Source organism: Parasteatoda tepidariorum, chromosome 6 (genome assembly GCF_982258835.1).
Source record: "Parasteatoda tepidariorum strain Cologne lab strain chromosome 6, Ptep-v5.0, whole genome shotgun sequence".
Taxonomy (NCBI): Eukaryota; Metazoa; Arthropoda; class Arachnida; order Araneae; family Theridiidae; genus Parasteatoda; species Parasteatoda tepidariorum.
The window spans coordinates 17,191,188-17,212,729 of record NC_141760.1 but is presented as its reverse complement, the minus strand read 5'-3'; the positions used below and the strand labels follow the sequence as shown (position 1 = coordinate 17,212,729).

The 21,542-nt window shown below is 28.8% G+C and overlaps 1 protein-coding gene across 1 annotated transcript in view; it reads left to right on the top strand.

Moving 5' to 3' along the window:
- The first annotated feature begins 7,115 nt into the window (after nt 1-7,115).
- Nucleotides 7,116-21,542, top strand: part of LOC107444979 (CYFIP-related Rac1 interactor B) — a 28,868-nt gene continuing 14,441 nt past the window's right edge. Inside the window, exon 1 of the mRNA XM_016059272.5 lies at nt 7,116-7,564. The gene's annotated coding sequence lies outside the window, so the exon portion shown is untranslated. The remainder of the gene's footprint in view (nt 7,565-21,542) is intronic.

The window sequence follows — 21,542 nt, the reverse complement described above, 5'->3', positions numbered from 1 at the left end:
TACGAGTTAATGTTACCAGATGTATAGAAAAATAAAAAATGATAAAATTGCAAAATAAGATTGGAATTATGTATTTGAATTTCTGTAAATGTTGTTAATGGTAGTACTGTCTTCAGTGTATTTTATTTTTTGGCTGTCATACCTGTCATGCTTTTTAGCTACGAGGATTGAATTGAAATGGCAGAAGAGTAATGCTATTTATCTGAAAAAGAAAGTTAATTTCATCCAGTTAATTTAAATCATAAAAAAAACAAATTCTAATATTTTAATATTTCAAAACCAGCCACTATTATTGTAAATATAACTTTCTTACTAATTCGTATTTTTTTTCCTTTTAGGTTCCAATAATTACAAGTTTCAACATGTAGACAGAAACAGTATTTAAAATAATTTGGTTGGTTTGTAAAAGAAATGAAATTTTAGTTTTATATAAAAGTAATTTGAATTTCTGCTGACTAATTATTTAAATTTGTAGTTTTATAGCTTTAAAAATTCAAGAACCTTAGACAACTATCTACTAAAAATACGAGTATTAGTTCCCATAAATAATTTTTACTAACTGTAGAATTTGGATAAGTGTTATTTTAAGATGATTTAATTCAATCTATTAAAATTTTAGAAGAATTATGCATTTGAAACTTTCTTTTATAGCTTAACAAAAGAAGCAATTACTGCCGAAGGTTTAATATTAAAAACTTCAGGTTGATAAATGATATCTACTAGTGAAAAAAATGTAATGATATACATTATTCTTCATATAATATATATGTAATATCCTTATATATATTATATTTTTTATATAGTGAGTCCAAAAATTAATAAACCAGGTGATCCGTATAACACCTCACCTTCGTAAGTGCTAGAAAAAAATTAGGTTGAGCTACATAAGCCTGAAGTGCAAAATGTCGCATCTTTGATTGATAAATTAATACTTCTAAAAATACAAAAATATAAACTTGAGGTTACGAAATAATAACTTAAGGTAGAACATGGGACACATGGCGTAAATAAAAAATAACCCTTCCAAGTGTTGAAAATACACTTCAAGTTGATCTATAACAACCAGAAGTGCAAAATGGCACACCTTAGGTTAAAAAATATATACCTCTACAAGCATAAAATTATATACCTGAGGTTGAAAAATAATTACCTGAGGTAGAACAAAATACACTTGAGGTTGATTTATAACAACCAGAAGTGTAAAACGACACACCACAGGTTGATGAATATGTATCTCTACAAGCATAAAATTACATGCCTGAGGTTGAAAAATAATTACCTGAGGCAGAATAAAATACACCTGAGGTTAATTTATAATAACCTGAAGTGTAAATGACACACCATAGGATGAAAAATATATACCTCTACAAGCGCAAAATTAGATACCTGAGGGTAAAAAATAATTACCTGAGGTCTAACAAAATACACCTGAGGTTGATTCATAATAACCTGAAGTGTAAAATGACACACCTTATGTTGTTGAATAAATACTTCCACAAGTGTAAAAAAATATACTTCAGGCTGATAAGTAATAGCCTAAGGTTGAAAATGAAACACTTTAAAGTAGTAAATATCTACCTCTCCACAGATGTAAAATTAAACACCTCAGGTTGAAACATGTATACCTCTGGTGGTATATTTAAGGTATATTTGAGGTTGACTTTGAGGTATTCATTGGCACCCTTTTCAACCTTAACGACGTATTTAAATAACAACCTCCTTTATACCTTTAAAATATATCTCGTTTATACCTCATTTATACCTCGATTTTTTCATAAGGGGTGTCTTAACGATCAGTCCACTGCGGGACTTCTGAATTTGAATATTCGCATATTGTACGATATAAAATAATGCATTATTCTATCAGGTCTTTGATGTCATCTGACTTGTTCCAAACATGGCTGAAGAATTTGAAACTCGATTCAAACATATTGTACAAATATTGAGATTTCCGATTCATAAATTGTAAACCGTAAATAATCTAAATGCGAATGAAGTGGGTGTAACAGTGCAGTGATGGGAGTAACTTGGAAAAGTGAATAAAAAGAGCGCATTTTTCGTTCCCAAATCAAAAACGGTGCAGTTATATTTAAAAGAGTGGGGCCTGCTCCATTCTATGGTGGAGAGTGCGCGCGGATGCTTACTGAAATCATATTATTTCCTTCTCTTTTTTTTGTACGTTGTTTCTTAGATCTCCCTTACGAAAATATAAGGTATATTTAAGGTTGATTTGAGGTATTTTTGAGGTATTAAGGTTGATTTGAGGTATATTTAAGGTTGCACAGAAAATAGCAATAAAAATTATACCTCGAAAAGGTTGCAATTAAGATGTACGAGGTTGTTTTATAAACACTTCAGGTTGTTTTGAGGTTGTTTAAAATTCACTTCAAATCAACCAGACTGATAAGTTGATTTTTGAGTTATACCAAGTTGATTTTCTTACACTTGTAACAACAGAGGTATTTTTGAGGTATAAAATTTTTTACCTTGTTTCAATTAAAGAGAGTGAGGGATTTATTGATGTATATGAAGTCATTTTATTTATACCTAAGCTTATTTTGAGGTTGTTTAAAGTACACTTCATATTAACTAGCTCAATTCCCAGAGTTCCGTGCGAGCCGGCAAATGGCGTGTGTTTTGACAATCGAAAGTGTATTCGAAATTCGGTAAGTGTGCTTGACATATATTAATTTGCTTTTATCACTTTTAATCAAATATGCTTCGATTTTCAAACTTAAATTTTATTATTTTTGTTTTAAAGATGCCTCTTGATCTCAAATAGTTTAAGTTGGAGGATATTCTTAGAAGCTATTAGTGTAGGCTTAGCAATAAGAGAGAACAATCGAAATATTTTTCGTCGCTGTTTAGGGTAACGTTAGTAGTGAATCGTTACAGCAGGTTATGCACAGTATATTTTATTGTTTGTAATTTATTCAAATATAACTATTCCTTTATTTTGCTTAAATGTATATGTTTCAACGTTGCAGTATGCAAGCTGATTAGTTGGGTAAAGTGTTCATAATTTCTCTTATAAATAAATCATTGAAAATTGAATTCATACCATAAAGAAAAAGTAATCTCTCCTAATAAACTACAGCATTTATTCAATTGTTGATAACAATAGTTTGTTAGATATTTGATAATTGAAAACTAGTAACTGTACTAGCTCACTTTTTTATGTTTGATCACACTGCTATTTTCACTACGTGTTATTTTTTTTTCAATTTACCCACGTTAATTATTTACTAAGCAGATTGTTATTACTTATTAAAATATTGAATAGAATTAAATTTAACCGGATTTCAAGTTTATATGACAATTTGTTTCAAGGTTATGGGCATTTTTATGCAGCTGTTTATAGTTCACTACTTCAAAAATTAGCGACTTTCGGAAATCTTAAATGTTTTAGAAATTAGCCAGAATAGTTTCTTATGCAATTTTATTGCTGAATTGAATAAAAACAATTGCAAATAAGGACATTTATTGTTAAAAGTAATATGCAATTTTTTGAATTTCATCTTATGGGATGTGTTTTTATATTTAAACAAATGTTTGTAGCAACTAGCTATTAGTTTTATTCTGCTTGGTATTATAAATTATATAGGAGATATTGTACTCAACTTATTTTAAAAGTATTATTTCAAATCATTCTCTCTTAGACATTTTCTTCACATAAAAATTACTCACAATTTTAAAATAAATGCTCCTTATCAGCTTGTAATTTGTTCTATTCGATTATGGTAAAAAAAGAATAAAAATTGGTACATAACTTTAAAATTTAATTTATTAGACGATTGTTGATTCTTGATTACATTTATTAAAAAATATTAAAATAACTATTTTTTAAGAAACTCTTATGTGATTGACAATAACGGAAGTCCTTTTCAGAATCAGCGTCTGAAATTTATAAAAAAGCTATTAGTTTCATAAAGTCTGACAAAAAGTTTAAAAATATATCGACTAGGTTTATTGAGTTTAAAGATTTGTAAGAAAAGAAAGAAAGAAAATATAGTAATCAAACTCACAAGTACCATAATGATACCAAATGTATAGAAAAATACAAAGTGTTAAAATTGCATATTAAGATTGGATTTATATCTTTGAATTTCTGTAAATGTTGTTAATGGTAGTACTGACTTCAGTGTACTTTATTTTGTGGCTGTGGTACCTGTCATGCTTTTTGGCTATGAGGATTGAATAGAAATGGCAGAAGAGTACTACTATTTATCTGAAAAAGAAAATTAAAAATATTCTAATATTTAAAGAAAATTAATTCTAATATTTTAATAGTTTAAAACCTGCCACTATTATTGTAAATATGACTTACTTACTAATTCATTTTTTTTTCTTTTAGGTTCCAATAATTACAAGTTTCAACAGGTAGACGGAAACAGTATTTAAAATAATTTTGTTGATTTGTACAAAATTAAATTTTAGTTTTAAATAAAAGTATTTGAATTTCAGCTGAGTAATTATTCAAATTTGTAGTTTTATAGCTTAAGAAATTCAAGCACATTAGACAACTATTTTCTAAAAATATGAGTTCCCATAAATAGTTTTAACTAATTGTAGAATTTGGATAAGTGTTATTTTAAGATGATTTAATTCAATCTATTAAAATTACAGAAGAATTATGCATTTAAAACCTTCTTTTATAACTTAACAAAAGAAGCAATTACTGCCGAAGGTTTAATATTAAAAACTTCAGATTGATAAATGAAGATCTCTACTATTGAAAAAATGTAATGACATACATTATTCCTCATATATAGATAATATCTTTATATATATATTATATTTTTTATATTGTGAGGATAAAAATTAATCAACTAGGTGAACACCTCACATTCGTAAGTACTGAAAAAACAGCTTAGGTTGAGCTACATAAGCCTGAAGTGTAAAATGTCGCATCTTTGGTTGATAAATTAATACTTCTAAAAATACAAAAATATATACTTCAGGTTACGAAATAATAACTTAAAGTAGAACATGGAACACATGACGTTAATTAAAAAATAACCTTTCCAAGTGTTGAAAATACACTTCAGGTTGATTTATAACAACCAGAAGTGTAAAACGACACACCACTGGTTGATAAATATATACCTCTACAAGCATAAAATTATATACCTGAGGTTGAGAAATAATCACCTGAAGTAGAACAAAATACACCTGAGGTTGATTTATAACAACCAGAAGTGTAAAACGACGCACCACAGGTTGATAAATATATACCTCTACAAGCATAAAATTATATACTAGAGGTTGAAAAATAATTTCCTGAGGTAGAACAAAATACACCTGAGGTTGATTTATAACAACCAGAAGTGTAAAACGACACACCACTGGTTGATAAATATATACCTCTACAAGCATAAAATTATAAACCTGAGGTTGAAAAATAATTACCTGAGGTAGAACAAAATACATCTGAGGTTAATTTATAATAACCTGAAGTGTAAAATGACACACCTTAGGTTATTGAAAAAATACTTACAAGTGTAAAAAAATATACTTCAGGCTGATAAGTAATAACATAAGGTTGAAAATAAAACACTTTAAAGTAGTAAATATCTACCTCTCCACAGATGTAACCTCAGGTTGAAACATATATACCTCTGGAGGTATATTTAAGGTATATTTGAGGTATTTATTTGCACCCTTTTCAACCTTAATGACGTATTTAAATACCAACCTCCTTTATACCTTTCAAATATACCTCGTTTATACCTCATTTATACCTCGATTTTTTCATAAGGGTTGCACTAGAGCTGCACAATGGGCTATTGGCGACGATCTGGGAAACATCCCTGAGGATGATCCGAAGACATGCCATCACAATTTTGATTCTCTGCAGTGGGGATGGCACCCCCGCTTCGGTAGCCCGACGACCTGCACGCGAAGTCGAAGACTTTACAGTTGAACAGTTTAAAGAGGACCAATACCGCACACCCTCGGTCCCTACCCAGATTGATCCAAGTGGTCCCCCACCCGCACACTGACAGCAGCCAGTGATGCTTGACATCGGTGATCTGCTGGGAACCGTGTCTTAATGATCAGTCCACTGCGGGACGGTTTACTTAGAAATAAAGAGGATTAATTCGATTCACTTAGATTTGAGGAGAAATATGAGTTACAAATGCGCAAAGAGTGCTGGTATAAGCGAGTCGTTACATAATGACACCTCGGCAGAAACTTATGTATCCAGCTTTAACAGAGCATACAATAAAAAAAAATATATAAAGCAATTCATTCTCTAGTCTAGTTTTATCGATTAATTGAAAATTCAGTGAGGGAAAATAAAATTCTAGAGCCTTTCTTGTTTTATTCAATTAATTTGAGTCCCACAGTGGATTGATAGGAAAGACTCGGTTCCCAAAAAAATGCCGAAGTCTGTCATCATTGACAGTGGCCAGTGAGGGCTGGGTAACCACTTTGACTACTAAGGGACCGAGGATGTGCGATATCTTTCTCGTTGAACTGTTCAATGGAAAAGTTCTCGACTTCGCTGGCAGGTCATCAGGCTATCAATGCAGGAGAGCGCCATATCCTCTGCAGATCTATAGAGGACCAAAATAGTATTTCCATGCCTTCAGATCATCTCCGTCAATAGGGTGTAAAGGAAGTGAACAAAGAATACTTATAAAGAAATGCAATTAATTTCGTTTAAGACAATAATATGACTGTTTGTTTTTTTTGGTGCTGACGCACGATTCTAATATCTTCCTAATTTCACGAAACCACTATTGGAGATCGCAACACTCTAATACGCCATCTAGGGAGAGACAGGTTTCATGCCTTTAGCCTCTCTCCCTTCCCCCTCCTCCTCTTTTCAGTTGTATAGAAATGTACTACGATATTTTCTTTTTCTTAATATTTTTCCTCTTTATTTAATAAAAATATTTTTTTAAATTTTCGCGATGCTTTCCTTTAAAACTATGTTTTATGTAGTTTTCCAACTTAAAAGATTTTAATCTATCGGAAAATCAAGAGAGAAACTAACGTACTTCCTTCCACTATGACTTTCCACGCGCTAATGGGGGAAAAACTTGTTAAGTGAAGTGTTGCCATAGGTAGAGAGTTCTGCTCTACGCCACCTGCAGCCCATTTCGATCGCGAATCCCTGGAATTTTTCGAAACTGCCTATCGTTCGGGTCATTTACTCATAACGTCATATAGCTGAGCAAAAACAGTACAATATTCACCAAGGGCTTGAACTTTTTTCTCACAAATGACGCAGAACGCATCACATTTATTTAGCAGCACTAGTTTTTAACGAAATGTCCGAAAGCCAAATTAAAAGCATTACCTATTTGAACTGTAAAGCAAGCAACTACAACTTTTACTACTAGGTTAGAAAAATAGGGAAGATAGAATTCTGTCAAACAAAATGTGTTTTGCGGTGCGAGTTGTGGGATTCGGAAATAGATGAATCTGCCCGTGGAGCCGTATTTCATTGTTTGAAATATACAAATTAAATGGATATTTCTAATAGTTTTACGCTATGATAATTAAAAGACTGGATCTGTTTCCTTCTTTGGGTATCAAAATTTTGGATATGCATGTATGTATTAAAAGCATGTGTTTCTATCATATTTAGCAATAGTAATTGTTCCAAGTTAAATAATTATATAATTCTACTTTATAAAAATGCTTTCTTTAAGTTCTGCATCTAATGAATATTTGATGTATCTAAACGAAAAAGTGTTCTCTTATATTTATGTGGGATTATTGATTAGATATAATTGAGTACATTATAAATCTTTCGATAATCAATGATTCGTCGATATTTACTGGATTTTTGTTAATGTTCCTAAATAGGAAAAAATCCGATATTTCTGTATTTTTAAACTAATTCGTTTAAACTTAGTCTAATTTATATGTAATATTTGCTATAATGACTTTTATGTGTACTTATTCTCGAATCCTTTTTTTCCCGTTCTATATAAATATTAGTTTGAAATTAAATTAAATTAACTGTGTAATAAATGTATTTAGAATAAATGTCTTCAATTAAAAAATTTTAAGGAAATTTTTTTTCAACATTTATTACATGAATTAGCATGTTCAATCTAACTACAAATCTGTTTCATAAGTTGTAAAAGAATTGGTAATTATATAGTTAATTTGAAAGTATACTAAACATTAGTATAGATTAATAAATGTTTAACAGAAAAAAAACTTTGCTATTTTTATGTGCATGTTTTATCTCAAAATTGTGTGTCATTAATTTATGATGCAATGAGAAAAGATTGAATTGTTCATCAATCTTTTTTTTTTTTTAGCAAATTATGTTAATAATATTTTAAAGTTAAATTGAAACGTTTAGTTCAAAATGTAACTAAGCATTGTATATCTGGAAGAAAAAAATTAAGTAGGCGTAGAAATGCATTCTGAACATGATGCCCGTGGATGCTTTCTCCTACTGTCTTTGCCGATCAATCCGAAGCTAAATGGGCTTAATTTCACCACTGAATATCAAACACCAATCTTTCACAATGATTGCTCAGTGATTATATATTTGGGACGCATGTTTTGTGTAAGGAATTACGGAGAGAGTTTATTAATATTGTTTCTTTCTTTACATCTTTGGTATCTCTTACATTCTATTCTTTCATTTAAAAAAAAGATTGCTGGTAACTATTTTAAAATTCCATTACTTAAAATAATATTGTGTATTTTATGCATGATAAAGATAAGTTTGCAGTTGAATATATATAAGGGTTTAATTAGGGATGGGGTGTATTGATTTTGCTGAATGGCGAATATTCTGCAATCGAATAGCAACATTTTTTTCTAAAAATCATTAATAAGTATTATGAATGATTTTTTAAAAATCTATAAATAAGTATAAATAGTTTTATATATAAATAAATTGAGTCATTATTGAAAAATAATCGAAACTTAGCTACGTTATTGGTATGAGGTAAAGGAGAAAAAAACATATATATTTAAGATAATTAGATATTAAGATAATTAGAAATATTTAAGATAAGTAATAAACTAAGTAACCGCTATTTAAAAAAAAAAAAAAATGCTAATGTGGTAAAGTTGAAAAGAAAAAAAAGGCACATAGAATAAAAAAAACAACATATTCTCTCAGTTCTTAAAATAAAAAATATTAAAAATAATTTAAAAAATAATATTTAATAAAAAATAACATAATATTAATAATCTCTATGCTAAAAATAATATTTTCTGAAAATTTTTTTTCATAAAGCATTAAAAACGATATAGTCCATCAGAACTGACTTTTAAAAATGTAGTGCTATCATGAAATCTCCCATAAAAAAGATTATATTCAAAAAGCAAAACAGAAGGAATAAAAATCTTAATTTTTGTAAAAATTTTTTATTGCTACACATGTATGTCTTCCATTTACCATATTTTCAAGAAAAATCGAGGAATGAAGTCTAATAGAAAACCTTAATTGTTGCATCATATTAAAAACCCTTATAAAATAGAAGTTTTTAAAATAGAAAATGCTAAATAGAAACCAAAACCAGGGCTGATTGTGCTCCGGAAAAAATCCGGATTTCCAGATTTTTCGCAAACAGTGATCTGGAAGTTTCCGGAGATTGAAGGTCCAGACATTTAAAAAAATCATTGATCACAGAAGTTTCCGGAAATCAAATTTTCAAAGATGGAACTTAAAAACACAGTTTATTTTATTTGTTTGTAAGGGAGAGCCAGAGAGATACTTTATAAGCTTATATTCATGATCAATATTAATTTTTTATCAGTAAATAGTTGCTATAATCATAAACTCTAGAAAGAAAGACATATTTGTAAATTTTAATTACTTCTCCAGCCAGGTCATCATAGGTATGTGTAAATGGTACAGGTATGTGTAAAAATTTAAATGTATTTTAAATAAACTAAGAAATATTGAGAAAAAGGAAGAAACCTTGTTTAAATTTTTTTCTAATTTTTCAATTTAAACTTTTTATTTTATTTTTAAACTCAGGAAAATTTTCAGAATTCTGACTTGGGCTCTGCCTAAACCAAATTATTTTTAATGTTTCCTTAAAAAAAAAAAAAAAGCGAAGCATAGTACAAATATTCTTTTATCATTTTAATTGATAAAGTGATATATAGTAAGAGCAATCATAAGAAAATTTTCTCTTTTAGCTTTTTTCTGAGTCAAATTTTACTGCTTTTTATATTCTCTTTCAACTTAATAATTTAAGTAAAATCAATAAGGATAGACATATGTTATTTTAAATTAAAAAAACTTAAGAATTGCCTCTTTTATAAATCATTTTGCCTGTTACATTATTCTTACATCCATAGTCTTTTATCATTTCTAGTGTCCCTGGTTCTGGGACATAGCACTGTTATGTTTGCACACTTGAATACTTGAATTACTAATTGAAATACCCTAATGTAGGGTATTAAAAGTGTTTTATTTTTGTAGACGTGCACAATTCATGCAATCTATTTTTTAATTTTTTATTTAAAGCACAATGTTTATTTTTCACTTATCTAAAATGTAATTTTTATTATCAGAACTCCTGTGATCTAAAATTACCTCTGTTAGATGAGTTCTTTTTAATTGTTTTATTAATTTAATTTATTTTCAAATTTTTTTCATTGTAAAATTTATTATTATTTTTTTAATTACACACAATAAATAAAAATTTTAGATTTTATGTATGTGACATAAAAAATAATTCATAATGATTTTTTCATGTGAGTTGAAATACTAATTATAGTAAAATTGAAAAGTTAATCAGCAGCAAAATAAGCCAACTGACCAATAAAAAATTCAGAGAGTATACTTTACTTTTAATCTAGTGGTTCAATCTCCAATTCTAAAATCTAATCTTGAACAATATCTCTGTTTGATAATCAATCTAATTATTGTGCATTATAAATGTTATTCAATTGTTTCTGCTATCAAAGTTGTTCCCTTTTTCTACTCAAGGTAGACATGAGATTCTCAACCCTGAAATAGTTTAGTGGACTTTACTTTTTAATGTTAGACTTAATTTGTGACACCTTTTGACTTAAAATGCTGTTGTGTAGTTCTCGCTCTAATTTTTTATAAAACATATTTTACTTTAGTCATGTATTAATCAAATGAAAAATTTCAATTTCCTAATAAAAGTAATACCAGTATTAATCTAAGTAGCATATTTAAAGTTTTAGTGTCCTTAGTTGCCATCATGTACAGCCTTTGACTGGATGCATGAAGCAGTTATCCATTTGCCTTCTTTACATGCCACTTACCTATGAGCGTGTTTGGGAATATCAATGACACTCCTATCCCGGCAGATTTATAGTTGGAATTTATGCTTTTACATAGTATTTTATCAAAAATGGGGATATTTTTATTGTGGTCATGCTGTTATAATTTCAATTTTAAGTCTTAAAAGATTTAAACTAGTTCTTCATTTTTATGCTTGTCTTGGGTAAACTTTTATCTCCTTGTAATCGTAACTTCAATTTAAAAAAAACCCGAAGAATTTTTAATCATATATGAAGGTATCCTCATCGCTATGGGAAATCTTTTGAATGAAACTAACTCTTTTGAGATAAAAACTGCAAAAATCTTTCATAATTAGTATCAAGGCCGAAAAAAAAAGACACGTTTTAAAAAAGAAGAAGAAAAAAGCCGAACCCAAGTGGTTTTTTTTTCAGGACAAATACACAGTATATCATAAAGAGTATGAAATAATTTTATTACTAAATCTGTAGCAGCATACAGCGTTAATAATGGGAGATATATTAAACATAAAATTTATTTTAAAAAGCTAAAAAACAAATAAAATCATTTTGCAGTTTCATATAGTTTTTTATTAGATAAGAACTAGTCAAAAAATTTTCTCAGTATTTAGTAAATTAATTTTGTTTATTTTATTTAAACTCTGTGATATAGATATTACATAACTACACAGAAAACAATCCTTTCAGAAAAATGCCCAATACTCATTCTAACACTGTAGCTCTCTCTCTCTCTTTTTTTAAAAAAAAAATTAGTTTTCACTATTATAAGTTGACAAAAAAGTAAGTTGGCCTTTAACGTTTACTTATCAGTCAAACTTGCAATTAGAAAAATAACAAAGAACTTAAACCAGCTAGCTCCACAGGATTGAACACATGTTTTATACATGTAGACTTGTTTGGACCAAATGGAAACAGTTTCAGTCTCAAAAAAGCCTAATATCTTGTTAAAGCTTATATACATTTGAAGAATCAATCAGAACCAGGAGAGAATCTTACAAAACTTTAATTAAATATCGCATTAATATTCTTTTTTACCTAGCCAAAACATCATTAATTGCTGAACATAAACTACAGAATTTTCGTATAAAATTAATATAATGTCATATCACTGAGATTGCAAATATCTGGTAAAATAAAGAGAATGATGTGTTCCACTTCTGTTATGTTAAAACATTTTTTATTCTTTAAAAATTTAATACTTTTCCATGTAGTAACAATTTCAAAAATATGTTAAATTTTTGGTCAACAACTTTATAGAAAGTATACAAAACTATTGAAGTTGGCAAACCAATTTTTTAAATTTCTTTTTTTTTTTTTTTTTAAATATCTTTTTGCGTTTTCTTCCGCAGGCGGGGTGGGTAAACAGGTCTGGTTAGTATAGCAGCAATTCAGATATAAATGTGAACATATTCACATCTAAAACCAAAATTTAATATTCAAATCTTTAATTTGTGTGTAATCTGTTAAAAATACTAGCCTGCAAATGAAACATTTTCTTATTTAAAGATAATTAAGTAAGTACGTTAGGCATAGGTAAGACTGTCTTTAATAAGTCATTTCGTAGCAAACGAAGCACAACTCTTTAAGAATTAATCATTGTCACGGTTTAAAAAAAAAAATTCCAATGTAAAATAAAGTTTATTATATATTTTTGCAAACACGTTTTAAAAATTTAAATATTCGAAAAAGAACTTTTTGAACACATTCATTTTGTGAATATAAAAAGAAATTTATTTATTATAATCTTGAATAGTGTTAGGGTGACCCGGAGTAATTCACGATCACTCTGTTTCTGGGGTAAATAATGATCACCTAAGTTTTATTTTAAAAAAATAATTTTTTTCTAAATTTGAGACATGGACAAAAATGCTTGTACACTTTACTAAGGTATAACTACATTTACTTAATAATAGTTTTTTGTTTAATCTAACAAAATAAGTATCTTTTAAACTGCTTTCCGTATTTTCCATTTCAAAGATGGGTTTCAAAAAGTGCACATTTCTGCTAAGATCTCCCTCCTTCTCTTAATAATAAATATTTTGAGTTACTTTCTTTTTCTTTGATATGAAAATAGTGTAAGCTCTTGTTTAATTGTTTCACATCTACTGTACACATTATAATTGATTATAGGAAACTATATCAAATGTTGCCCCCTATAGATGGGATAATTATTGATCACTGGGGTAATTCCTGATCATTGTCATTTCTTTTCATAAATAGTATTAAAATAAGCTAATAAATAGCTAATTGTCTTTTCTTAAGTAACAGTTCATATTTATCAAGTGGAACGACTATAAAGTATATTTTAACTGAATTTAATCACAAAATTTGTTTTCAACCGTATGCTAGACAAATGTGTTCCGATTTGTCGTACCTTGCTTCTATCTTAATTTTATGTGTGTACATTGTTAGAATAATTTTTAAGTTTATAAATTAGCCTAATATAAATATGGTGAGAAATTATAAGCCTAAAAAGGATACTAAGGTTAAATTAGTTCTAGTAATTAAAATTTCTTAATTAATAAATTTCTTTTAATGATTGAAAATGAAAATTTCAGTGTGAGAGCTGCTGCCAGAGCTGTTGACATACCTTACTTAACTTTACTTTCTCCCTTAATGAAGTTACAAAATCCAGCAAAAGTAACCCATGTGGAAACTTTCTTATATTCCAGCAGAACATGAGAATGAGTTGGCAGCTTGCCTAAAATGCATGGCACGATACAAAGATTTTTAGAAAATTTAAAGTGTTAACCTTTATTTTTGCTTTTTAAATAAATTGTTTTATTAGCTGCTTAAACATATATTTTTGGTTCATTTGTTTGATCTTGATGTCTTATTTGTTAATTATCACTGTATAATTATTTTTAAACAGCCCCTTTATGATTAAAACTGGTGATCTTTAATTACCCCAGAAGTGATCAGGAATTACCCCAGAAAGGATCAAGAGAAGGGGTAATTCCTGATCACTAAAAATTTAAAATATTTTAAATTCTAATTAGATTTTCAAACAAATCAAGGTAGCCTAGGATTCATCTCATATAGCCTCAAACGTCCAGTAAATATTATAATTCTATCTTGAAAAGTTTTCTTACAAAATAGATGTTGGCATTTTTTTATCAGGAATTACCCCAGGTCACCCTACAATTTTTGTTGCCTTTGTAACGCCCAAATAATTTCGTAATTCTTAATGTCTGTCTATTGTTTAGGTGTTGTGATATAATGAGAGTTCCTGCATCTTAAACTGAAACTAAATTAATATAAAATGCTTTTTTTGTTGTTGTTAAGAAATTTCTTTTTCCTTCGTTTTTTTCCAGAATTTTCAATAAGAATTTTGTGTGGCGCCTAAAAGAGATAATAAACATTGTAATGACAGATAAAAAAAATTTTACATTAATTTTAGATATTTATAAATGCAATTAAATTAGATTTCGTTGATTTCAATTTTACCAAACAAACAATCTCATAATCAACTTATTTTTATAATTAAAGGCAACTAATAATTACTATGATAGCATAGTTCTTGTGCAATTAACCAAAATACAGTAGATACAATAAAACCTTACATTAAAATGAAATTATTTGAACATTTCTCTTATTTTTACTTCGACAGAAGATACAAAAATGTGTATTAATTCTCCCTGGTGATAAAAGGAGCACAGATTTAACATGAACCCGGATTTAACTAACAAATCGAAAATACTTTATGCAATTTTAATTCTGTTGGAGTATTTTTGTGATTCATAAAATTGCTTCTTACATCAACCTTTCCAGCTTAGCTAATTCCTTAAAATAATTCGTTTAACATTCAGAAGATTATTAAATAAGACGAAAGTTCTATGAGTCATAAATCTCGCAAGCACGTGAACCTTTGTCGAAAGCAGAGGTGCAAGTGATGTTTTTCCGGCCACGAGTCTCTTAACCGAAGAACAATAAACACAACAAAGATACAATAAAACAGTTCAAAATAAATTAACTTGTTTGTATTATAAAGAAATAGAACATGAATTATTTTATTTTAAATTTAGTGAACATTTTTAAACTTTGCGATATTTTTCTCGAACCCGTTTTTTTACACGCACTCCGTTAAAACGAGAAAATATTGTGGTCCCTTCTCGTTCGTTATAAGCGAGTTCGACTGTATTCTGTAAAAAATGGCAGCTTGACAAAGTTATTTCCTAAAATTCATAAAAATTTGAGATGACAGTGCTTATTTTATAAGAATATTAAAAAAATGAATAAAAGCTTCGCTGTCCAATAATTTTTGAACAGATGGGGTGGCCAACCTGCGACTCTTTGAAGGATTATTTGTGGCTCTCGATAAATGTACCCGAGTTCCCTTTTCATTTTTGTGCTATTATATTTTAATATTTTTCTGAACCCATTTGAAATTAACATAATTCAAGGGTTAGTGCTTTCCATTTCCAATATAATTATGACCCAAAAAGCATCTGAAGAATTAGAATTAATAGAGATGCAAGACGATCGAACTCTACAATTAAAATATAAGTCGACGTCGATTACTGAAGTTTGGAAATTTGTACCAGAATCGAAGTATCCTGAATTATAAAAGGCTGCTTGTCTAATTATTTCAATATTCGGAACAACGTACTTATGTGAATCATTTTATTCCACTTTAAAATTCGTGAGATCCAAACACCAATCAGTATTAACTAACCAGCATCTCAAAGAATTACTGAGAAGTCCTGTCACCAATTATTCACCAAATTTTAAAGAATTGTCAAGAGAAGTAAAATAAATGTGTTTAATTTTTAATATTTAAATTCAATACACATATTTTATACTTTTATTTATGTTTTCGATAAATATAATTTCGGTAAAAAATAAATTTTTAATACCTTTTTTGCATACTTTTAAATATGTATTTAATTGCGGCTCACGAAAAATTTCAAATTTTGAAAAATGGCTCGATTATTAAAGAGCTTTGCCACCCCTGGATTATAATATAAAAAAATTTCAATTACAAAAGGCACTGGGGCACGGAATTAACACAATTTCATCCAGGTGTACTTGGATTGAAAAACAACTATTCCAAAATACTAATGAAATTCAGATTGATATTATATACAATTATTATATAGTGTTAGAATCCAATATTTACTTTCGCAATTTTAAATTTCGAAACTAAAGTGGCGTATCATGGCCAAAAATTTGATTTTCAATTTTGTAGTTCTATCTGTATAATCGAATTTTTTATAATTAGATAATTTTGCTAGGAACGACTTGAATAGTTAGAATTCTTATTTTGCTTTGAATAGTTAATGTTCACAGACATTGGAGCAATTTACGATTTAAAAAAAAAAAAAAAAAGGTGTTATAAATAGGAATAAACATTAAATAAATGAAGAAAACGTTTTGCATCTGGACAGCTGCAAAAATCTTTAAAAAGAAAATTTTCTTCACGTTTTTTGTTGTAGTTGAAATGAAGCTTATCACGTGTCTTCTTATTTAAGGCTACTGTTTAAAAGCTTTCAGTTGAGATTCAATGAGTGATGCAAACAAAAGCCTCGATTTCACCCAAACTGCTAATTAACTCCTTGAAGTATTGTTCATATTCGAAGGCCTTAAAGTTACACTATTGAAGCAGTTCTAATTACCTGTTGGTTCGTTGCCTTAAGGACAAAGTATTACCTCACCCGTAACGGATTTTTTTTGTTTACTTGTTTTTTTTTTCTTCTGTCATCTTTTTTTTCTTGTATATTTAATCACTGTTATCATCTCCCACCTCTTTGTTACTAGTGTACTGTTTCTTTGTGGTTTTATGAGATAATAGGAAGTAGGTTTAAATGTAAAAAGTCATAAAACATTAATTGCATTGGCTTCGTTTTCAGAAATGATCCTAATCATTTGATCCAGCAACTGTTGGTTTATTAACAGGAAGATGTTAAAGTATCATGGCATTTTTTTAGTCTAGTGTTGGGGGGGGGGGTCATCTCCTACAGCTACAGACGCTTGCAGGGTTGGGTTAAGGTACGATGGGGGCTAATGTGTGACTTGGGACCCTACGACCTACCTATACCAAATTATCCGAAATTTACCCATATTCAGAAATATTAAATAAAACTTCTTATGAAATTCAGAGATCCCAGGCGAATTTCACATTTAAAAATACATAAAACTTTTAATAATTCTTAAAGAGAATCTTGAGGCATTACTCTTAAAAAAGTTTTTAAAATTTTTTTTCGAAAATTACAAAAATAAATTTTACCTCCATGAACTTCAGAGGTTCCAAAAAAATATAGGGTCCTGGGGCTACAACCACATTAGCTTCGCACTTAACCCGGGCCTGAACACTTGGAGTTTTTAGAAGGTGGTAACAGTTCTCGCTAATGATTAATAGATTGCAATATCGTTGGTTACTTAACATAGTTATTAATTTCCACAAGATTTTGGAAATTTTACAGCTTTGGGTTAAACTTGAACTCTTCAGGGCCCTATGTCTCCTTTCTTCTATTCGGTAAACTTTAATTATCATTCATTATTAATGAGTTTTAGCGAAAATATAATCCATTTCTAATAATTTTGGTTATTTGTCTGGGATTATTGGCCATTCTATGTTCGATATCCCCAAATGCAAAAGATGTGATTGTGACGAACTTACGACGTTCAAATCACACAGATTCTATAGTAAAAAGTAATCTTCGATGTATCGTGCATGTATAAATTTATAAACTCAATAAATTCTTAAATTTTACGGTTTAGAAAGAGGTTTTCGCATTTGAAATGTTGCAGACGCTGAAAAACTTAAATGTTTGCTGTTGTTGACAATTCGTCTTCGACATTTCGCTTTCACATTCAATTCTAGATTTTTCTCTTCGCTTTTTTGTTTTATAGGTTAGTGATAGAAACTGTTTTAATGACTAATTTTCTTGTTTAGGCATCGAAGGTCGTGGGACGAGACCAATTAGGACTTAATCCGACGTACATCTTGGTCTCGGATTAAAATTCTTTGAGGTCAAACGGGCAAGCGAGTTCCAACTCATCTCTAGTATATAGGCTGTCCTCTTGGGGATAATCTAAGGAACTCTAGGACTAATTAATAGACATTTTCATGTAAAAACAGAATGATTTCAATAAAAAAAAAAAGCAAAAGCCAACAACTGCAAAATGTCCGTTGTACGTGTCTGATTATTGTCCATCGTGCCTAGGAAATCACTCCCATATGTGTCTGTTTTTTTTAATGCTTTTATTTTGAATAATTCTGAATCTGTTGATGAAACTGTTGACAAATTTTCTGATATTTCCCCAAACTTGAGAAAAATAAAGTAACATATTAAGATCATTTGAAACTAATTTCGTACTAATCCGATTCCTAAGAAGTTTTGTAAGTCATTAAAATCTTTTTATGGACGCATGGATAGATGGCAGAAAACACATGATTTCTTCTAAGCATTGATTTATGCGTACAGTCTTTGAAATTATATATTTTTTTCCCTTTATTATTTTATTCTGTTCATATGCCACTTATAAAAATCAATGCACAAAGCGTTATGATTAGGAATTATTTTAATAGGACTATTGGAATTAAATCTGCGGATTTCGATTTCTTTTGAGGATTTAAGAAATAATCTGTGTATTTCAAAAGCTTAAAAAAAAGAATATTTGTTTTATTTAGAGTCCTGAATTAGAAAAACAAAAAGTTTTTTGATAGTATAATGAGGTGACGCTTGCAAAAATCGCATTTCATGCTGTCGTGGGTTATAAAATTACTTTCTTGTTCCGGTGGAATTTGAATTGAAAAAAATTTGGGAAAACATCAAAACTGACTATGAATTTCCTTCCGGGTTCATGAATGCGTTCAATATTGTTATTTATTTGCGATAGACACTTAAAGTGCGTGCAACCATACATGACTAAACTTGTAGCTTAGCGTGTTGTCGACTAAAAGAGCATCAAAATTTCACTTCGTACCAAACTGCATTTTCTTTACTGCTATGCTCCACAAACCTCGTTGCCATTATTATTTCCAATAATTGTAATCATATATCGTTTGCAACATCGTTTAACACTTGTATGAACAAACTGCGATCGTGTGAATCCGCTATTTAGAATCGTACATGTTAGATCTCATGAAAGAGAACTGATGTGTTTCGAATTATTCTTTTTTTGCTTCGCGCTTGCACATTCGGAAGCTTTATTTATTTATTGTTAATTTAGTTTAGCCATTTATTAAAATAGTTTGATTATTTAATTTTTTAATTCATATAGCGTTTTTAATAAATTTCATTTTTCTTCATTTATAATTCTACTGAATGAAATTATGATTCTACAAAAATTATATGAAATCAGGATTAGCTGAGTTATGATTTAATTCATTTTGGGTTGGGTCAAAAATATTTTAGATTTATACCCATCAGTTATTTGTAAATTTTTTAAAACTGATTTTATTGTCTTTATTTATTTCAAGAAATAAAGATTTAAAAAAAGAAATGGGGAATACACATTTGGAGTAAATTCAGTTTTTTATTAGTCGGTACTTCATTTTTACAATTTTTAAAAAGTTTGTTTAGCATGGACATAATTACTTTCATGTTTTTCAAATAATTGTTCTTTTGGAGATAGTATTAAGTTTTATAGGTAAAAAGGGATATAACTGATGAAATGAAATATCCGATTTAAATCCAAAAAAATCGGAGTCTTTGTATTTGGATAGGATTAATCATGATTTCAAAGTTCAAGTCGTGTTTTTTTTTTTTTTTTTCTCCATTTGGTTTGAAACTAATTTTACACAAATCACTTAAATTGATAGAAAGATTCAGTTGCAGTATTATTTATCAATGTCTAATTACTTTCCCTAAATAATTTACTACCCGAAACCTTTTTAAAAATCTTATATGCTTCTAAAATACTAGCGAACCCACGCATTTTCAGATTCGAATGTTCAAATGAGAAGTAGTCTTACGTTTCGGAAAACTTTTTTAACTTTTACTACCCTATGAAATCCAGATATAGATTTGAAGCCTTTCAACTGTTGTGCCAGCCGAGCTTAAATAAACTTTTTTTTAAACGCCTTGCACAGATCTCCAATTTCTAAATAAAAAAAGAAAAAAAAGAAAAATGCTTTTTAGCATTAAACATTTTTCGTTTCGACCATTTACATTTTTCTATTCACTCAAATATTTAAAGAAATTTTTTTTATTTTTTTCCCAATGATCTTTTTTTTCCTCAATTAGTCACCTTAAGATTAAATTGTGACATCGAATTTTTCTGTACGTGACTGATTAATTTAATAATCTCTGATTCGAATCTCGGCCTGAAAAGTAAACCTTTACTAACTTATGCCATAAATTGTTAACTACGTTTTTAATTAATTTTTGAGAGAATAAGCTGTTTCATTTATTTCAAAGATACCAACTGGTAGCGAATGTATTCGGGATCGGAACTTTTTTATTTCTGATTTATTCACTTTTATGAGTTGTTCACTTAGCGGAAGTGTTTGGGAGTGCGTGACATATAGCCTTCACTCTTTTTATATTTCTACGTAATGTAACATTTCAGTGCATAATCAGTTTAAAATTTTTTTCTCCAAAATACTGTAGGATGAACGGAAGAATAATCATATTTTTGAGAACTTTCTTTTTAAAAAGGAGGAGGCTCAGAATTTTACTATTAAATTCTATTTTACGTTTATTAAGTTAATATTTTAATGTGCAGTGTTGTAGTTAAAGCTTTTGTTTTTCACAAATGATTCCAAAATTTATTAAGAATAATTGACTATGCGCCAGATCGAGTTCCGACTATTTTTGAAATTTTTTCGACTTATTCGTTTAAATTTATTGTTTTATTTTTAAATTCTAGTTTCTAGTCGATTCCAAACTTAACATCAGTAGTTTAAGATAGGATGAAAAGTATATTTGACCCAATAAAGGCATTATTTCGTTATAGGCAAACTGCAAAAGTAATTTCTCAATTCGTTATCGTAAATCTAATATCCCTCTCAAGTTTTTCCTTTCGAAGCAGTAAACAAAATTGTTATTAAATTTATTTGATGGATGTTTAGTTGCATTGGACTTATAAATAAAATTACCTAAGTTCGTGTTGCGATATGGCCGTACTAATGTTTTAGCACTACCATGAACTTTTTATTCTAAATCAGCGATTCCTAATTTTTTTTTTCCGTTATGGAACAAACCCTAAAAGGCCGATTTTTTCTTTTTGGCTGAGCCTCATACTTTAAACTAAAAGCTCATTAGCAGCTGTAAATATGCTTGAAAGAAGAAAAAAAACATTATTTGGAAACATTTATCGTAAAGAATGAAATTGTTTTACCAATAACAGTCATAAATTGAGGTTTT